The sequence below is a fragment of the Salmo salar genome, chromosome 19, assembly GCF_965601325.2.
Source record: "Salmo salar chromosome 19, fSalSal1, whole genome shotgun sequence".
In the NCBI taxonomy this organism is placed as follows: Eukaryota; Metazoa; Chordata; class Actinopteri; order Salmoniformes; family Salmonidae; genus Salmo; species Salmo salar.
The window spans coordinates 64,158,755-64,175,199 of NC_138309.1; the positions used below are offsets into that span (position 1 = coordinate 64,158,755).

General features: G+C 45.5%; 1 protein-coding gene across 4 annotated transcripts in view; it reads left to right on the top strand.

Annotated features, from left to right (window-relative positions):
* The first annotated feature begins 14,954 nt into the window (after positions 1–14,954).
* LOC106579144 (signal transducer and activator of transcription 5B) overlaps positions 14,955–16,445 on the top strand; it is a 44,333-nt gene continuing 42,842 nt past the window's right edge. For 3 of the 4 annotated variants that reach the window (XR_014381667.1, XR_001322596.3, XM_014158743.3), the window contains exon 1: positions 14,955–15,244. The gene's annotated coding sequence lies outside the window, so the exon portion shown is untranslated. The remainder of the gene's footprint in view (positions 15,245–16,445) is intronic. The other variant, XM_014158744.3, reaches the window with a different exon arrangement.

The following is a 16,445-nucleotide window of genomic DNA, read 5'->3' on the forward strand; positions in this document are numbered from 1 at the left end:
TGTGTGTAGTGATGATGACGTGCTGTTCTAATGTTTTTGTATGTGTTGTTTTTATGTGTTCTCTGTTTTTAGCCTATGTATGTTATGTACTTTTGAAGCACTGCAAAATGAAATTGATTGAACTTGAATCCATGATCTTGCCAATATTATCTCAATTATTTTCAACATAAAATGTTATGTTTTTAACCATCAAAATAAAGAAAGTCGAACACTCCATGTGTAATCTCCCAGCAATTTAATGGGTATTTACCAACGTTTCGGCATCAGTGTGCCTTCCTCAGGGTAATATCATGAATACTTGAACCAGGTTATGTAGAAACACAGTGCAATTAGTGCAACCAATGACAGTAGTGAGGGGTGTGTCATAAAGTTAATTAAAATGAATTTGTGAAACTGTTAAAAAAAATAGTATATAGCATATTAAAGGATATTCAGTAAGCCTCCCTTTGTAGTAGTAGGATCTCGATGTTACCTCTCCTTGGTAGAGCAACATGCTCAATGCCTGTGTATTTGAGGGAGGAGATGGGATGGTTAGCTTCAACAAAGTGAGCTGCTACTGGATAGTCAATGTTCTTACACCTGATTGAGCTGCGGTGTTCAGCTATGCGTTGTTTTAATTGTCTTTTCGTTTGTCCTACATAGGCTTTTCCACATGAACAGGTGATGAGATAGAGTACTCTCTTGGTCTTGCATGAGATGATACCCCTAACAGGGCTCTTTCGACCTGTATGTGGGTGTCTGAAGAAATACATTTTTATAGTGCTGTTGCACTGTGCGCATGAGCCGCATTTGTAGTTCCCATTTGGGATAGGTGTCAAGAGTGTCTGAGTGGGCTCAGGGGGCATGTCAGATCTCACCAAACTGTCTCCAATATTACGACCATGCTTATAGACCACCAGTGGAGGTTCCTTGAAGAGGTGTGCGATTTTTTTGTCTGATTGCAGAATATGCCTGTGCTTTTTCAGGATTGCTTTCATTTTCTCCGAACCCTTGGTGTACTTAGTTCAAAAGACGGTTGCGTTGTGTTTCTTCTTTGGTTGAATTTTTAGTAATTCAGCTCTTGATTTTTTATATATTTTCATCACTGCCCCATCAAGAGTTTTGTCCTTGTAGCTTCTCATTTGGAATTTATGTCATTTTTTTTAGCATTTTTTTTTTTTACATAAAAAATATTAGGTTGTAGATTGCGGAAGGTGTTGCGGTAATGAGAGAAATCAGTCAAAAGCAAATAAATGAGAATCACCCCATCAGTCCAGTAAAATAAAAAAGCTAATTATTTCAATTCATGCTCCACAGTGCCTCACAAGTGCTAAACCAACTGATCTATTTTATCAAAGCTTGAGTTTTGAAATATAATATGGTCTTATTAACAACATTGGCAGGCCAATCATATAGCCATTATGCTGTGATAATGTATTAGGCCTACTGCCCAAACCTCATTCCTATAAAACTGTTTGTGTGAGGCTAATGTAAGCAGTACACATCAGCTTGCTTTTTGACTGCGAAAGGGATATTGACTCAGAAAAGGTTGGTGACCACTGATGTAGAAGATGTAACATGCGTTTACCAAAAAACAAAACACGCAGAGATTACATTCGCTAAGTGCGTCGTTGAGGCGTGTGTCGATACTGATATGATCGAAAGAAAGGCAGCGCTGCAGTCTGATCTGCTTCCTCCATTCAAACTTAACATTAGAGTTATTCCACAATACTGACGAGGGATCAGCTCATAAAGAAATAGTCTAATGCTTACACTATAATAATGCACTAAATCAAGATTTGGCACATAATTGCGCACTTTAGGCTAAACATCAGGAAATATATTAAGGCAAAACATTTCACAGTAGCCAAATGTCAAAATAAAACAACTGAATGAACATGAAATTGATTAACATATCATCGAACTATATAGGCGTATTCCGTAGGTAGGCAGTTTATCTTTTAATGCAGTCATCTCGGTTTTAATTTGAAGCATGTTTTTATCCTTTGTTGTTTGTAACAATTGCAAAGACCGTGGCAACTTTAGTTGTAGTCAACTTCGTTGTGAAGTTATCAGTGGTCACAGAGAGACGGATAAACACTGTGATTCTATGTTTAGCGGAGAACTTCTGTGTATAAAGTGAAGTGGCAGTGCAAAAAAATCATCTAACGACGCACTTATGTTATCAATGTCCCCTTTGCCTTATATAACTTAGACCATCCCATATAACCCTCAGGACTTCATCCAGCTTCAACCGCCAAACTTTGTCCATTTCAACCAGCCTATATTAATATAAATATACTGCTCAAAAAAATAAAGGGAACACTTAAACAACACATCCTAGATCTGAATGAAAGAAATCATTTTATTAAATACTTTTTTCTTTACATAGTTGAATGTGCTGACAACAAAATCACACAGAAATAATCAATGGAAATCCAATTTATCAACCCATGGAGGTCTGGATTTGGAGTCACACTCAAAATTAAAGTGGAAAACCACACTACAGGCTGATCCAACTTTGATGTAATGTCCTTAAAACAAGTCAAAATGAGGCTCAGTAGTGTGTGTGGCCTCCACGTGCCTGTATGACCTCCCTACAACGCCTGGGCATGCTCCTGATGAGGTGGTGGATGGTCTCCTGAGGGATCTCCTCCCAGACCTGGACTAAAGCATCCGCCAACTCCTGGACAGTCTGTGGTGCAACGTGGCGTTGGTGGATGGAGCGAGACATGATGTCCCAGATGTGCTCAATTAGATTCAGGTCTGGGGAACGGGCGGGCCAGTCCATAGCATCAATGCCTTCCTCTTGCAGGAACTGCTGACACATTCCAGCCACATGAGGTCTAGCATTGTCTTGCATTAGGAGGAACCCAGGGCCAACCGCACCAGCATATGGTCTCACAAGGGGTCTGAGGATCTCATCTCGGTACCTAATGGCAGTCAGGCTACCTCTGGCGAGCACATGGAGGGCTGTGCGGCCCCCCAAAGAAATGCCACCCCACATCATGACTGACCCACCGCCAAACCGGTCATGCTGGAGGATGTTGCAGGCAGCAGAACGTTCTCCACGGCGTCTCCAGACTCTGTCACGTCTGTCACATGTGCTCAGTGTGAACCTGCTTTCATCTGTGAAGAGCACAGGGCGCCAGTGGCGAATTTGCCAATCTTGGTGTTCTCTGGCAAATGTCAAACGTCCTGCACGGTGTTGGGCTGTAAGCACAACCCCCACCTGTGGACGTCGGGCCCTCATACCACCCTCATGGAGTCTGTTTCTGACCGTTTGAGCAGACACATGCACATTTGTGGCCTGCTGGAGGTCATTTTGCAGGGCTCTGGCAGTGCTTCTCCTGCTCCTCCTTGCACAAAGGCGGAGGTAGCGGTCCTGCTGCTGGGTTGTTGCCCTCCTACGGCCTCCTCCACGTCTCCTGATGTACTGGCCTGTCTCCTGGTAGCGCCTCCATGCTCTGGACACTACGCTGACAGACACAGCAAACCTTGCCACAGCTCGCATTGATGTGCCATCCTGGATGAGCTGCACTACCTGAGCCACTTGTGTGGGTTGTAGACTCCGTCTCATGCTACCACTAGAGTGAAAGCACCGCCAGCATTCAAAAGTGACCAAAACATCAGCCAGGAAGCATAGGAACTGAGAAGTGGTCTGTGGTCCCCACCTGCAGAACCACTCCTTCATTGGGGGTGTCTTGCTAATTGCCTATAATTTCTACCTGTTGTCTATTCCATTTGCACAACAGCATGTGAAATGTATTGTCAATCAGTGTTGCTTCCTAAGTGGACAGTTTGATTTCACAGAAGTGTGATTGATTTGGAGTTACATTGTGTTGTTTAAGTGTTCCCTTTATTTTTTTGAGCAGTGTACATTCCCAAATATGTGGACACCTGTTTTTCAAACATCTCATTCCAAGATCATGGGCATTAATATGGAGTTTGTCCCCCCCTCCCTTGCTGCTATTGTAACAATATAGCTTCCATCCCTCTCCTCGCCCCTACCTGGGCTCGAACCAGGGACCTTCGGCACACATCAACAACTGCCTCCCACGAAGCATCGTTACCCCTCGCTCCACAAGAGCCACGGCCCTTGCAGTGCAAGGGGAACAACTACTTCAAGGTCTCAGAGCGAGTGACATCACCGATTGAAATGCTATTAGCGCGCACCCCGCTAACTAGCTAGCCATTTCACATCAGTTACACTATAACAGCCTCCACTCTTCTGGGAAGGCTTTCCAGTTGATGTTGGAACATTGCTGCAGGGACTTGCTTCCATTCAGCCACGAGCATCAGTGAGGTCGGGCACTGATTTTGGGCTGTTAAGCCTGGCTATCAGTCGGCGTTCCAATTGTCATGTTGAAACAGGAAAGGGCCTTCCCCAAACTGTTGCCACAAAGTTGGAAGCACGGAATCATCTAGAATGTAATTGTATGCTATAGCGTTAAGATTTCCCTCCACTGGAACGAAAGGGTCTAGCCCTAACCATGAAAAACAGCCCCAGACCATTTTGTCTCCTCCACCAAACTTTACAGTTGGCACTATGCATTGGGGCAGGTAGTGTTATCCTGGTATTGGCCAAACCCAGATTTGTCTGTCGGACTGCCAGATGGTGAAGCGTGATTCACCACTCCAGAGAATGCATTTCCACTACTCCAGAGTCCAATGGCACCGAGCTTTACACCACTCCAGCCAAAGCTTGGCATTGCGCATGGTAATCTTAGACTTCTGTGCGGCTAGTCAGCCATGGAAATCCATTTCATAAAGCTCCAGACGAACAGTTCTTGTGCTGACGTTGCTTCCAGAGTCGGTTTGGAACTCGGTAGTGAGTGTTGCAACCGGGAAGGACTATTTTTACGCGCTTCACTCAGCGGTTCCGTTCTGTGAGATTATGTGGCCAACCACTTCATGGCTGAGCCGTTGTTGCTCCTAGACCTTTCCACTTCACAATAACAGCACTTACATTTGACTGGGGCAGCTCTAGAAGGGCAGAACTTTGACTAATTTACTTTTTGGAAAGGTGGCATCCTATGATGGTGCCACATTGAAAGTTTCAGGAAGGACATTCTACTGCCAATGTTTGTCTATTGAGATTGCATGGCTGTGTGCTCGATTTTATACACCTGTCAGCAACGGGTGTGGCTGAAAAAGTCGAATCCACTAATTTGAAGTGGTGTCCACATACTTTTGTATATACAGTGTATGTATGCCTATATAATGTAAATATATACCGAACATAAATATAAACGCAACAATTTCAAAGATTTTACTGAGTTACAGTTCATATAAGGAAATCAGTCAATTGAAATAAATTCATTTAGCCCTAATCTATGGATTTCACATGACTGGGCAGGGGTTTAGCCATGGGTGGGCCAGGGACGGCATAGGCCCACCCATTTGGCAGCCAGGCCCAGCAACTGGGGAGCCAGGCCACGCCAATCAGAGTGAGTTTTTCTCCACAAAAGGGCTTTATTACAGACAGAAATACTCCTAAGCACTACCACCCCCCCCCCACCTCCCCCCATGCGTGCTGCTCACCATGGAGCGATGGGAAAAGGTTTTTTTTCCCACAACTTCATCCACATCACTCCAACCAACACCACAACCCCCACAGCTGTCCACCCCTCTGTCACCTGGACCCAGTGGGATTCGGCTCTCGCTTATGATGGAATGGCTACCGGGTGCCAGGGGTTCCTGCTCCAGATGGAACTCTACCTGGCAACCGTTCACCCGGTTCCCTCGGGATACGAGAGCGTGTCTGCCCTCATCTCCTGTCTGACTGGGAAAGCACTTGAGTGGGCCAACGCGGAATGGGGGAGTATAGACGCTACGTTGGTCCGCTATGAGGATTTCACCAGTCTCTTCCGGGCGGTCTTCGATCATCCACCTGAGGGGAGAGCGGCGGGTGAACGCTTATTCCATCTCAGGCAGGGGATGAGGAGTGCACAGGAGTTCGCACTGGACTTCAGGACCCTGGTTGCCAGCGCGGGATGGAATGAGAGGGCCCTGATCAACCATTACCGATGTAGTCTACGAGAGGACGTCCGTCGGGAGCTGGCCTGCAGGGACACCACCCTTACCCTCGACCAGCTGGTGGCTTTATCCATCCGGCTGGATAACCTGTTGGCTACCCGCGGACATCCGGATCAGGGTCCGCCCATTCTGTCCCCCAGCACCGCCAATTCTACACCTATGGAGCTCGGAAGTGCTGCTCTAAGGGGGAGCTATTTCCTGCACTACCTGTGGCCACAGAGGACACACTGCTGGTCAGTGCTGGAGAGGTACCCCAGGAAATCGAGGCAGCAGGCAGGGCACTGGTGGATCATCCTAGGTGAGTATGCACTCAACTCACCCAGAGCTTCCTGTTGCACACATGTATATATCTAAAGAATTTCCTGAGTTTTCCCCGCATTCTCAACATAAGGCGCAAGTAGATTCAGGTGCAGCTGGGAACTTTATTGATCGTTTGTTTGCTCGTAGATTAGGGATCACTATTGTTCCTGTTGATGTGCCCTTCCCTGTACATTCCTTAGATAGTCGTCCTTTAGGATTGGGTCTGATTAGGAAGGTCACGGCTCCACTATGCATGAGAACGCAGGGGGGGTCATGAGGAGAGAATTTGTCTCTTCCTGATAGCTTCTCCTGTGTTTCCAGTGGTGTTGGGGTATCCCTGGTTGGCTTATCATGACCCCACTATTTCATGGCAACAGAAGGCTCTGAAGGGATGGTCACATCAGTGTTCAGGGAGGTGTATAGGTGTTTCCGTAGGTGCAACTACGGTGGAGAGTCCAAACCAGGTCTCCACCATGCCCATCCCCTCTGAATATGCCGATTTGGCTCTCGCCTTCTGTAAAAAGAAGGCGACTCAATTACCACCCCATCGATGGGGGGAATTGTGCGATAAATCTCATGGTAGTCGCAGCACTTCCCAGGAGTCACGTGTATCCTCTGTCACAGGAGGAGACGGTGGCTGTGGAAACATATGTCACTGACTCTCTGGGACAGGGATACATTCGGCCTACCATTTCACCTACCTCCTCGAGTTTCTTTTTTGTGTAGAAGGAAGGAGGTTTGCGCCCGTGCATTGACTATAGAGGTTTAAATCAGATCACTGTGAAGTATAGTTACCCTCTGCCTCTCATAGCCAGTGTGACTGAGTCATTGCATGGGGCGCGCTTCTTCACCAAATTGGATCTCAGGAGTGCTTACAACCTGGTGCGTATCCAGGAGAGGGATGAATGGAAGAAGACATTTAGTACCACATCTGGGCACTATGAGTACCTCGTCATGCTGTATGGGTTGATGAATGCTCCATCAGTCTTCCAATCCTTTGGTGTATATAGATGACATTCTAATATACTCCGCTACATGCGCCGAGCATGTGGCTCTGGTGCGCAAGGTGCTTGGTCGACTGTTGGAGCATGACCTGTATGTGAAGGCTGAAAAATGCTTGTTCTTCCAACAGTCCATCTCCTTCCTAGGGTATCATCTGTCAGAGTCAGGGGTGGAGATGGAGAATGGCCGCATTTTAGCCGTGCGTAATTGGCCGACTCCAACCACGGTAAAGGAGGTGCAGCGATTCTTAGGGTTTGCCAACTACTACCGGAAATGTATCCGGGGCTTTGGGCAGGTAGTGGCTCCCATTACCTCACTGCTTAAGGGGGGACCTGTGCGACTGCAGTGGTCAGCTGGGGCAGGCAGGGATTTTAATCAACTGAAGGCTCTGTTTACCTCGGTTCCTGTGTTGGCTCATCCTGATCCCTCCTTACAGTTCATAGTAGAGGTGGACGCATCCGAGGCTGGGATAGGAGCTGTGCTGTCTCAGCGCTCGGGTACGCCACCTAAACTCCGCCCCTGTGCGTTCTTCTCAAAGAAGCTCAGCCCGGCAGAGCGAAACTATGATGTGGGGGACCGGAAGCTGTTGGCTGTTGTCGGAGCTCTGAAAGCGTGGAGGCATTGGCTTGAGGGGGCTAAACACCCTTTTCTCATTTGGACTGTCCACCGCAATCTGGAGTACATCCGGGCGGCGAGGAGAATGAACCCTCGCCAGGCAAGGTGGGCCATGTTTTTCACCCGTTTTGTTTACTCTATCCTACCGACCAGGTTCCCAGAACGCTAAGGCAGACGCACTGTCTCGAATGTATGACACAGGAACGATTCACGGATCCCACTCCCATAATTCCGGCTTCTTGCCTGGTGGCACCGGTGGTATGGGAGGTTGACGCGGACATCGAGCGAGTGTTACGTGCGGAGCCCACTCCCACCCAGTGCCCAGTTGGACGTAAGTACGTTCAGTCTAATGTTCGTGATCGATTGATCTGTTGAGCTCATACGTCACCTTCCTCTGGTCATCCTGGCATCGATCGGACAGTGCGCTGTCTTAGTGGGAAGTACTGGTGGCCCACTTTAGCTAAGGACGTGAGGGTGTATGTTTCCTCCTGCTCGGTGTGCGCTCAGTGCAAGGCACCTAGACACCTGCCCAGAGGGAAATTACAACCCCCGTTCCACAACGGCCGTGGTCACATCTATCGGTGGATTTCGTGACGGATCTTCCTCCGTCACAAGGTAACACCACGATTCTGGTTGTTGTGGATCGGTTTTCTAAGTCCTGCCATTTCATTCCTTTGCCCGGTCTCCCTACGGCCCTACAGACAGCGGAGGCCCTGTTTACACACGTTTTCCGGCAGTACGGGGTACCTGAGGATATAGTGTCTAATCGGTGTTCACATCAAGGGTCTGGAGGGCGTTCATGGAACGTCTGGGGGTCTCGGTCAGCCTGACCTCAGGTTTTCACCCTGAAAAGTAATGGGCAGGTGGAGAGAGTTAACCAGGATGTGGGTAGGTTTCTGCAGTTCTATTGCCAGGACTGGCCGGGGGAGTGGTCGGTTTTTATTCCCTGGGCAGAGATGGCCCAAAATTCCCTCCGCCACTCCTCCACTAACCTGTCTTTGTTTCAGTGTGTACTAGGTTATCAGCCGGTTCTGGCACCGTGGCATCAGAGCCAGATTGAGGCACCTGCGGTGGATGATTGGTTTAGGCGCTCGGAGGAGACCTGGAATGCTGCCCACGTACGCCTGCAACGGGCCATCAGGCGACAGAAGGCGAGCGCCGACCGCCACCATAGTGAGGCCCCGGGATATGTGCCGGGAGACCGTGTCTGGCTCTCGACCCTTCACCTGCCCTGCCGGAAGCTGGGTCCGCAGTTTGTGGGGCCATTTAAAGTCCTGAGGAGACTGAACGAGGTATGTTATAGGTTACAGCTTCCCCCTAATTATCGTATTAACCCCTCGTTCCATGTCTCTCCTCAGGCCGGTGGTGGCTGGTCCGCTCCAGCAATCTGAGGTACGGGAGGTTCCTCCGCCCCCTCTGGACATCGAAGGGGCCCCGGTGTATACTGTGAGAGCCATCATGTACTCCAGGCGTTGGGCAAGGAGTGTTCAGTACCTCGTGGATTGGGAGGGGTACGGTCCGGAGGAGAGAAGCTGGGTGCCGGTGGAGGACATACTGGACCCTTCCTTGCTGCAGGAATTTCACCGTCTCCACCCAGATCGCCCTGCGCCTCGTCCTCCGGGTCGTCCCCGCTGCACGTCGGGGGGGGGGGGGGGGGGGGGTTACTGTCACAACTTCCGCCGAAGTTGGTGCCTTTTCTTGTTCGGGCGGCGTTCGGCGGTCATCGTCACCGGCTTTCTAGCTATCACTGATCCACATTTCTTTTTCCATTTGTTATGTCTTGATTGTTCACACCTGGTTCCCATCTCGTTATGATTATTTTCCCTATTTAACCCTCTGGTTCTCATTATGTTTTGTGCGTGATTGTTTGCTTGTCATTGTGTTAGTTGTTTTGTGTCAGGATTATTTATCCCTGTGTGGATTTTGACTTATGAGTTTCTTCGAGAGTAAAGCACGTTATTTTACTCAGTTCTGTGTCCTGCGCTTGACTCTATCCTCACCTCCACATAACTGACACTGACAGCCAACAGCAATGGTGGACATTCTTGCAGGCAGCATGCCAATTGCACGCTCCTTCATAACTTGAGACATCTGTGGCATTGTGTTGTGACAAACTGCTCATTTTAGTGTCCCCAGCACAAGGTGGACCTGTCTAATGGTCATGCTGTTTAATCAGCTTCTTGATATGCCACACCTGTCAGTTGAATGGATTATCTTTGCAAAGGAGAAATGGTCATTAACAGTGATATAAAAAAACGTGTGCACAAAATTTGAGATTACATTTTATTTCAGTTCATGAAACATGGGACCAACACTTTACATGTTGCATTTATATTTTTGTTCAGTATGCTATGAGGTTGGAATAATCCTGTGAAATTGTGAAAAATGATGATAATCCCCTTTGGGGTAAGAGCTGTTTGTGGAGTTTTGGCCTGCCACCTAGGCCCACCCATGCCTGCGCACCTGTTTTTTATTTTATTTTACCATTTTAGTTGAAAACAGTCATAGTAAGTTAATTTATACCTTAAGTGGTCCTAAAATTTAAAATCAAAACAGCAAAATTATCCTTGGCATGACATCTTTAAACAATTCCACATGTTAGCTTAGTAGAAACCCCAAGACATAAAAAAAGAGGCCATACACACCAGTCAGGGCTTGGCAGGAGGAGCAGCTTGGAGCCCTGTCTTCAGTTTCTCCACCAATTAAACAAAGTTAATGCTCCTGTTAAGAACAAGCCTTGGTATGAAAGTCTGTCTGCACTGGGGGTAGCTGTAGACTCCACTGTCATCTTGAGGGTGTTGAGCCAATAACTGAAAATTCACTGGTTCGATTCCCCGAGCCAGCAAGGTGGAAAATCTGCCGTTATGTCCTTGAGTAAGGCAGTTAAGCCCCAACAGCAGCTGTTCCCCAGGCGCCAAAACATTTTAATTATACAGATTAACAAAACACACAACAGTGTTCATACCTTGGTTTTTGTGGTAAATGTGAATGAAAAAAACTGCTTTGATAATAGTTTTCATACACATACCTTGTCCATAATGTAGAGGCCTATGGGATATTCATTGAAGAGGTAAGGGAGGAGGATGGTAAATGTGATCTGCACAACATGACAATACCAATTGACATACCTTTTGTATGCCTCCTTGTCTGTATACCTGCAGACACAAACACAAAAGTGAGCAGTTAGCCACCCAATACAGCTAGCCTTCAACATATTCTTATAGCCTACATATTCTTACCTCTTCGTTGCTTGATATCCATTGAATTGTGTCCATTCTCTGTTTTCAAAAGATTTGCACAAATATGAAAAGATAGACGGTATCATTATGAAACAATATCAATGTACAAGGGACAAACCTTACCTTAAATTGAGGAGATATTTACATTTTTCAGTTACATGCCTTCACCTGCTGTCCTTTCAAATTCTAATCCAAATGTTTCAGTTGGGCAGTTAGGTTGCTGCAAGAAACACCACCAACTAAGGAGGTTCCTCTATGAACCCCACCTCTTATGGGGTTCTTGGAAGAACCTTTTGGGGGCCATTTTCAGTGCCAAGAACCCTAAGGTTATTCTGAGAACTTTGAGGTTCTTAGAAGAACCCTTGTTGAACCCTTATTTTTTAGAGTGTGGCAGGTCTGTCCAGCAGAGGGCATGAGTGGTCTGTCACAGCCAGAGAGAGTGAACATTCTCACAGTGGTCTATGTTGTTCAAGATCAACAGCTCTGGATCATCATTTCTCCCTATTCCGTAACAGCCAGTGAATGCAGAGAGAGAATACAGGTGAAACAAATACAGCCCTCCAAACCTTCACTATAACTTTCTCTGTTTAATGGGACCGCGGCAGGGCCTTCGATGGGTTACAATGACCTGAGCATGGTAAGAGGGAGGTCCAGAAAAAACCATCATTATGAACCATCATCATCAATAACTTTAGTTACACTGTCAATAAACTTATGGAGGACTCTGTCCATAACCAACACAGCTACTTCACTGCTGATGGGGGTGTGGTTTATACACACCTCCCCTCACGTTACAGGCTCACTGAAGGGATTCAATTAAGCTGCCCGGGGTTTTTAAATTTAACTAGGCAAGTCAGTTAAGAACAAATTCTTATTTACAATGACGGCCTACCCTGGCCAAACCTGGACAACGCTGGGCCAATTGTGCGCCGCCCTATGGGACTCCCAATCACAGCCAGATGTGATGCAGCCTGGATTCGAACCAGGGACTACAGTGACGCCTCTTGCACTGAGATGCATTGCTATAGACAACTGTGCCGCTCGGGTGAAAAGGGGTTGCAGTGGGAAAGTTAATTTAGCATGGCCTGGTGTCCTCGGATTGGGGGAGTTTGTACATTTTAGTCCATTCCATTGGTCATTAAGTGAAATCTCCACCCACTCACGGCACCGGACCATGCAAAACGAACTTGCCCATTCATTTTATGCTGTATTCATAGCCAAGTGTTTCAAGCTGACCACCATTGTCCCAGTTTCCCAAGAACTCCAAGGTAACCTGCCTAAATGACTATCACCCTGTAGCACTCAGATATGTAATTATGAAGTGCTTTGAAAGGCTGGTCATGACACACATCATCATCCCTGCAGGACTTGTATATCAGGCGGTATCAGAGGAAGCCCAGAATAATTTCCAAAGACTTCAGCCACGGTAAACGGTACCCGAGCAACAGCTCTCGGACCAACAGGCTCCAAGACAGCTTCTACCCCCAAGCCATAAGACTGCCATAAGACTGCTAAATAGTTAAATGGTTACACAGATTATCTGCATTGACCATAGATTGCACTGACTATGGACACTCAGAAGGCTATATGTACGCACTATATACACACACACACTACATATGCACATACAAACACACACACACACACACACACACACATAACATACAAACACATACCGACACACACACAGTACCCTGCCCTGAACCTTAGTCACTATTCTAGCCGGCACCTTAGACTGCTGCACCACCGCTGCTAAATTGTGGATGCCAAAAAACATATATTGTTTATAATGTAGATGTATGCTCCAAGAAGACCCCATTTGCTGTCCCCCTGGCGGAAGACCCCACCCCCTCCGCAGGAATATCTCATCTCCCGTTAACTCCACCACTGCTGAAAAAGATCCTAGGGGAAACACTGCCTCTATGATAGTAAATAAATAGTGCTTGTGAAATACCAACTTTGGCCTTATGGTTAGAGGAGGTGTCCCATTCATAGGGCCCATTCAAGCTGGCCCGCAAGGTGGTTTAAGTGCGGCCCTCTGGACCTCGGTGAAGACCGAAATGCAGCCTGCAGGGAAAAATGAGTTTGACTCCCCTGGGTTAGTGTCTGCCCTGAGATTGGAAGGTTGAGAGTTTGATCCCCGGCTGAGTCATACCAAAGCCTGTAGAAATGGGACCCAATGCGTCTCTGCTTGGTACTCAGCATTAAGGAGATAGATTGCGGGTAAGGCCCTATGGGTTGTACACAGCTACTACACAGCTACACCTTCAATGGCTTAATGCTTCTCCCCATGCAGTGGTGGAAAAAGTACGCAATTGCCATACTTGAGTAAAAGTAAAGATACCTTAAAAGAAAATGACTCAAGTAAAAGTTAGTCACCTAGTAAAATACTACTTGAGTAAAAATCTAAAAGTATTTGGTTTTAATGAAACATAAGTATCAAAAGTAAAAGTATAAATAATTTCAAATTCCTTATATTAAGCAAACCAGATGGCACAATTTTATTTTTCTTTATGGCTAGCCAACACACAATATTTGACAAACCAAGCATTTGTGTTTTGTGAGTCTGCCAGATCAGAGGCAGTAGGGATGACAAGAGACATTTCTTTTGATAAGTGTCTGATTGGACCATTTTCCTGTCCTGATAAGCATTCAAAATGTAACAAGTACTTTTGGGTGTCAAGGAAAATGCATGGAGTAAAAAGTACATTATGTTCTTTAGAAATGTAGTGAAGTAAAAGTAGTTACACCATTTTCCTGTCCTGATAAGTATTCAAAATGTAACAAGTACTTTTGGGTGTCAAGGAAAATGCATGGAGTAAAAAGTACATTATGTTCTTTAGAAATGTAGTGAAGTAAAAGTAGTTGGACCATTTTCCTGTCCTGATAAGTATTCAAAATGTAACAAGTACTTTTGGGTGTCAAGGAAAATGCATGGAGTAAAAAGTACATTATGTTCTTTAGAAATGTAGTGAAGTAAAAGTAGTAAATAGTAAAGTACAGATACCCAAAAAAAGGAATTAAGTAGCATTTTAAAGTATTTTAACTTAAGTATTTTAAAGTTTACACCACTGTCCCCATGTGAGGGGGAACTGTAACGAAGCCAAGTGAAGAGTCTGGAGGCTTTTCTAGTACCTTCCCGCGAAGTACTGATGGGCAGTCCGAGTCGTATCGGTGAGCCGGGTCATTTGGCTACCAAACGGCTCTTCGTTCAAAATGCTTAAAAATCGACCTAGAACCATTTAAAAAAAAAGCCAAACTACGTTTATTTCACGCACTGAAAACATCCGGGTGGACCAGATTGATGCGCTCTCCCCACTATTTATTGCTTCTGTCGTGAGGATTCATCCTCTGTAGATAATTATTATGTAACTTATCTTCAGAAAAACTTTGTTTTGAGCTCAAAAAGCAGTAGTAGCAGAATGAAAATCAGGGAGCCAACTGAATGGCTTTCACCGATGCGATTCGCTTCCCGACGTTCACCAAAAATATCCGTTCATTCGCGAACGACTCATCATTACCACGTAGGTAAAACCAGAGCTGTGTCTATAGGATCTGCTTCTTATGAAGCTGGACCAAGAATAAAAACAGAAAACTCACAACAGAATTGTCTGTTTTATTAGACTAGAGCGGAAATACATTACAATATGTCCCCACCCTTACCCATGTATTTAGGGTCTACATTGTAGTTTGTTTTACACTTGCATGGCTTTGTATTAACTAGCTTATATAAATAACGTTAGCTAGCTATAAGACGGAGGAGGTAGCGCTGCTATAACCAAAACGAGCATTCTCCCCGGAAGTGGGTGGTGCATGCCAATAGTTTTATGCTAACGTTAGTTAGCTATATAGTAGCAGCAACAGCTGGTTGCTAGTTGATTTTCTTGCCAAGACAATTAAAAACTGGCAATTACGATACCGGTAATGGTTCGATATGACAAACCGCAACATTCTGGGTAACATTAGCTAGCAAGCTAGCTAGGTAACGTTAAACACAAAACGTTTGAAGGGCTTAGTTTTGGTGTTTCCTGTGCCCTATGATCTAAATCAGATTTGCTGTCTGGAAATAGGTAAGCGACTGATTGCACTCATGTTTTTCTTTACATTTCGAAATATTTGTAAACTAACTTGACTAACGTTAGCTAGCCTGCAACCTAATGCACGATTTGCATTTTATTTCTAAGGTCCTAACTAACTATCTAGTTGGTTATAATGTGTCGTCCAACTAACGTAATCAGATCGCTAACGTTAGTTAGCTACAGTAGCTGCTATCAACATGCATGTTTACTCTGGCAAACAAACCAGCTAACGTTACCTAGCCTATCTATGTACTTTAACAATACTCACTTAGCTAAATAGTTAGCTGGCTAACTAAGCTAGTTAACTACCTAGCTTCGAATCAAATAAAAATATCACACATGCGCCGGATATAACGCGTGTAGACTTAACCGTGAAACACTTGCATTGAGCCCTTCCTAACGGTGCTAGCAGTAAAGTTAGTTAAAGCAAAGACACTAGTTACAGTAGGCAACTAAGTTAATTGGCCAGATCACAAACTAATTTGTGCGTTGTTATAGCTAGCTAAACTGTTTATCACAACAAAAGTAGAACTGTCAATCAGCTGGCTAAACCCGAAAGCGAAATCAAATGCTCGCAAAATGGACATTCCATGATGTGGTGCTATGAAGATACATGTCCACAACGCTGTCTCACACACATTCGTATTATATTATACATCAGTGTCAGTACACTGTATACATTGTAAACATGGCAAACACGCCATTTATACAGCTACCTATCAATACAAGTAATGGTATAATAAGTAACTGTCCAAAAACAAGGAACGGTTTTTAGACTGGCCAAAAACCCTTACTTGTGTTGATGGCTAGCTGCATGAATTGCGTGTTCAAATTTAATTGATCACATGCAGATGTTATTGCGGGCGTAGCGAAATGCTTGTGGATGAGTGTGCTGTTTGATTTTTGAGACAACATGCGAACAATATTTTTCTGCTAAAGGGTTTGAAGGCTTCTTGTTGGGCTTAATGCATACTACTAACTAGTCTCTCAAGCGTTTGCATTCATGTCAGCAGTTTGTAAGGCTAAATACTGGACTGAGAATAGTGTACCATGACCATACATTTGAGTATGCAAATATGGTTTTACAAACTTTGAGGAGTGGCAGCATCCATATCCCAGTGACACTGCAAACCTGGAAAAAGATGTGTGTATCTTCTATCCATGCAAAAGACTGGGCTGCATCGCTAGAGCC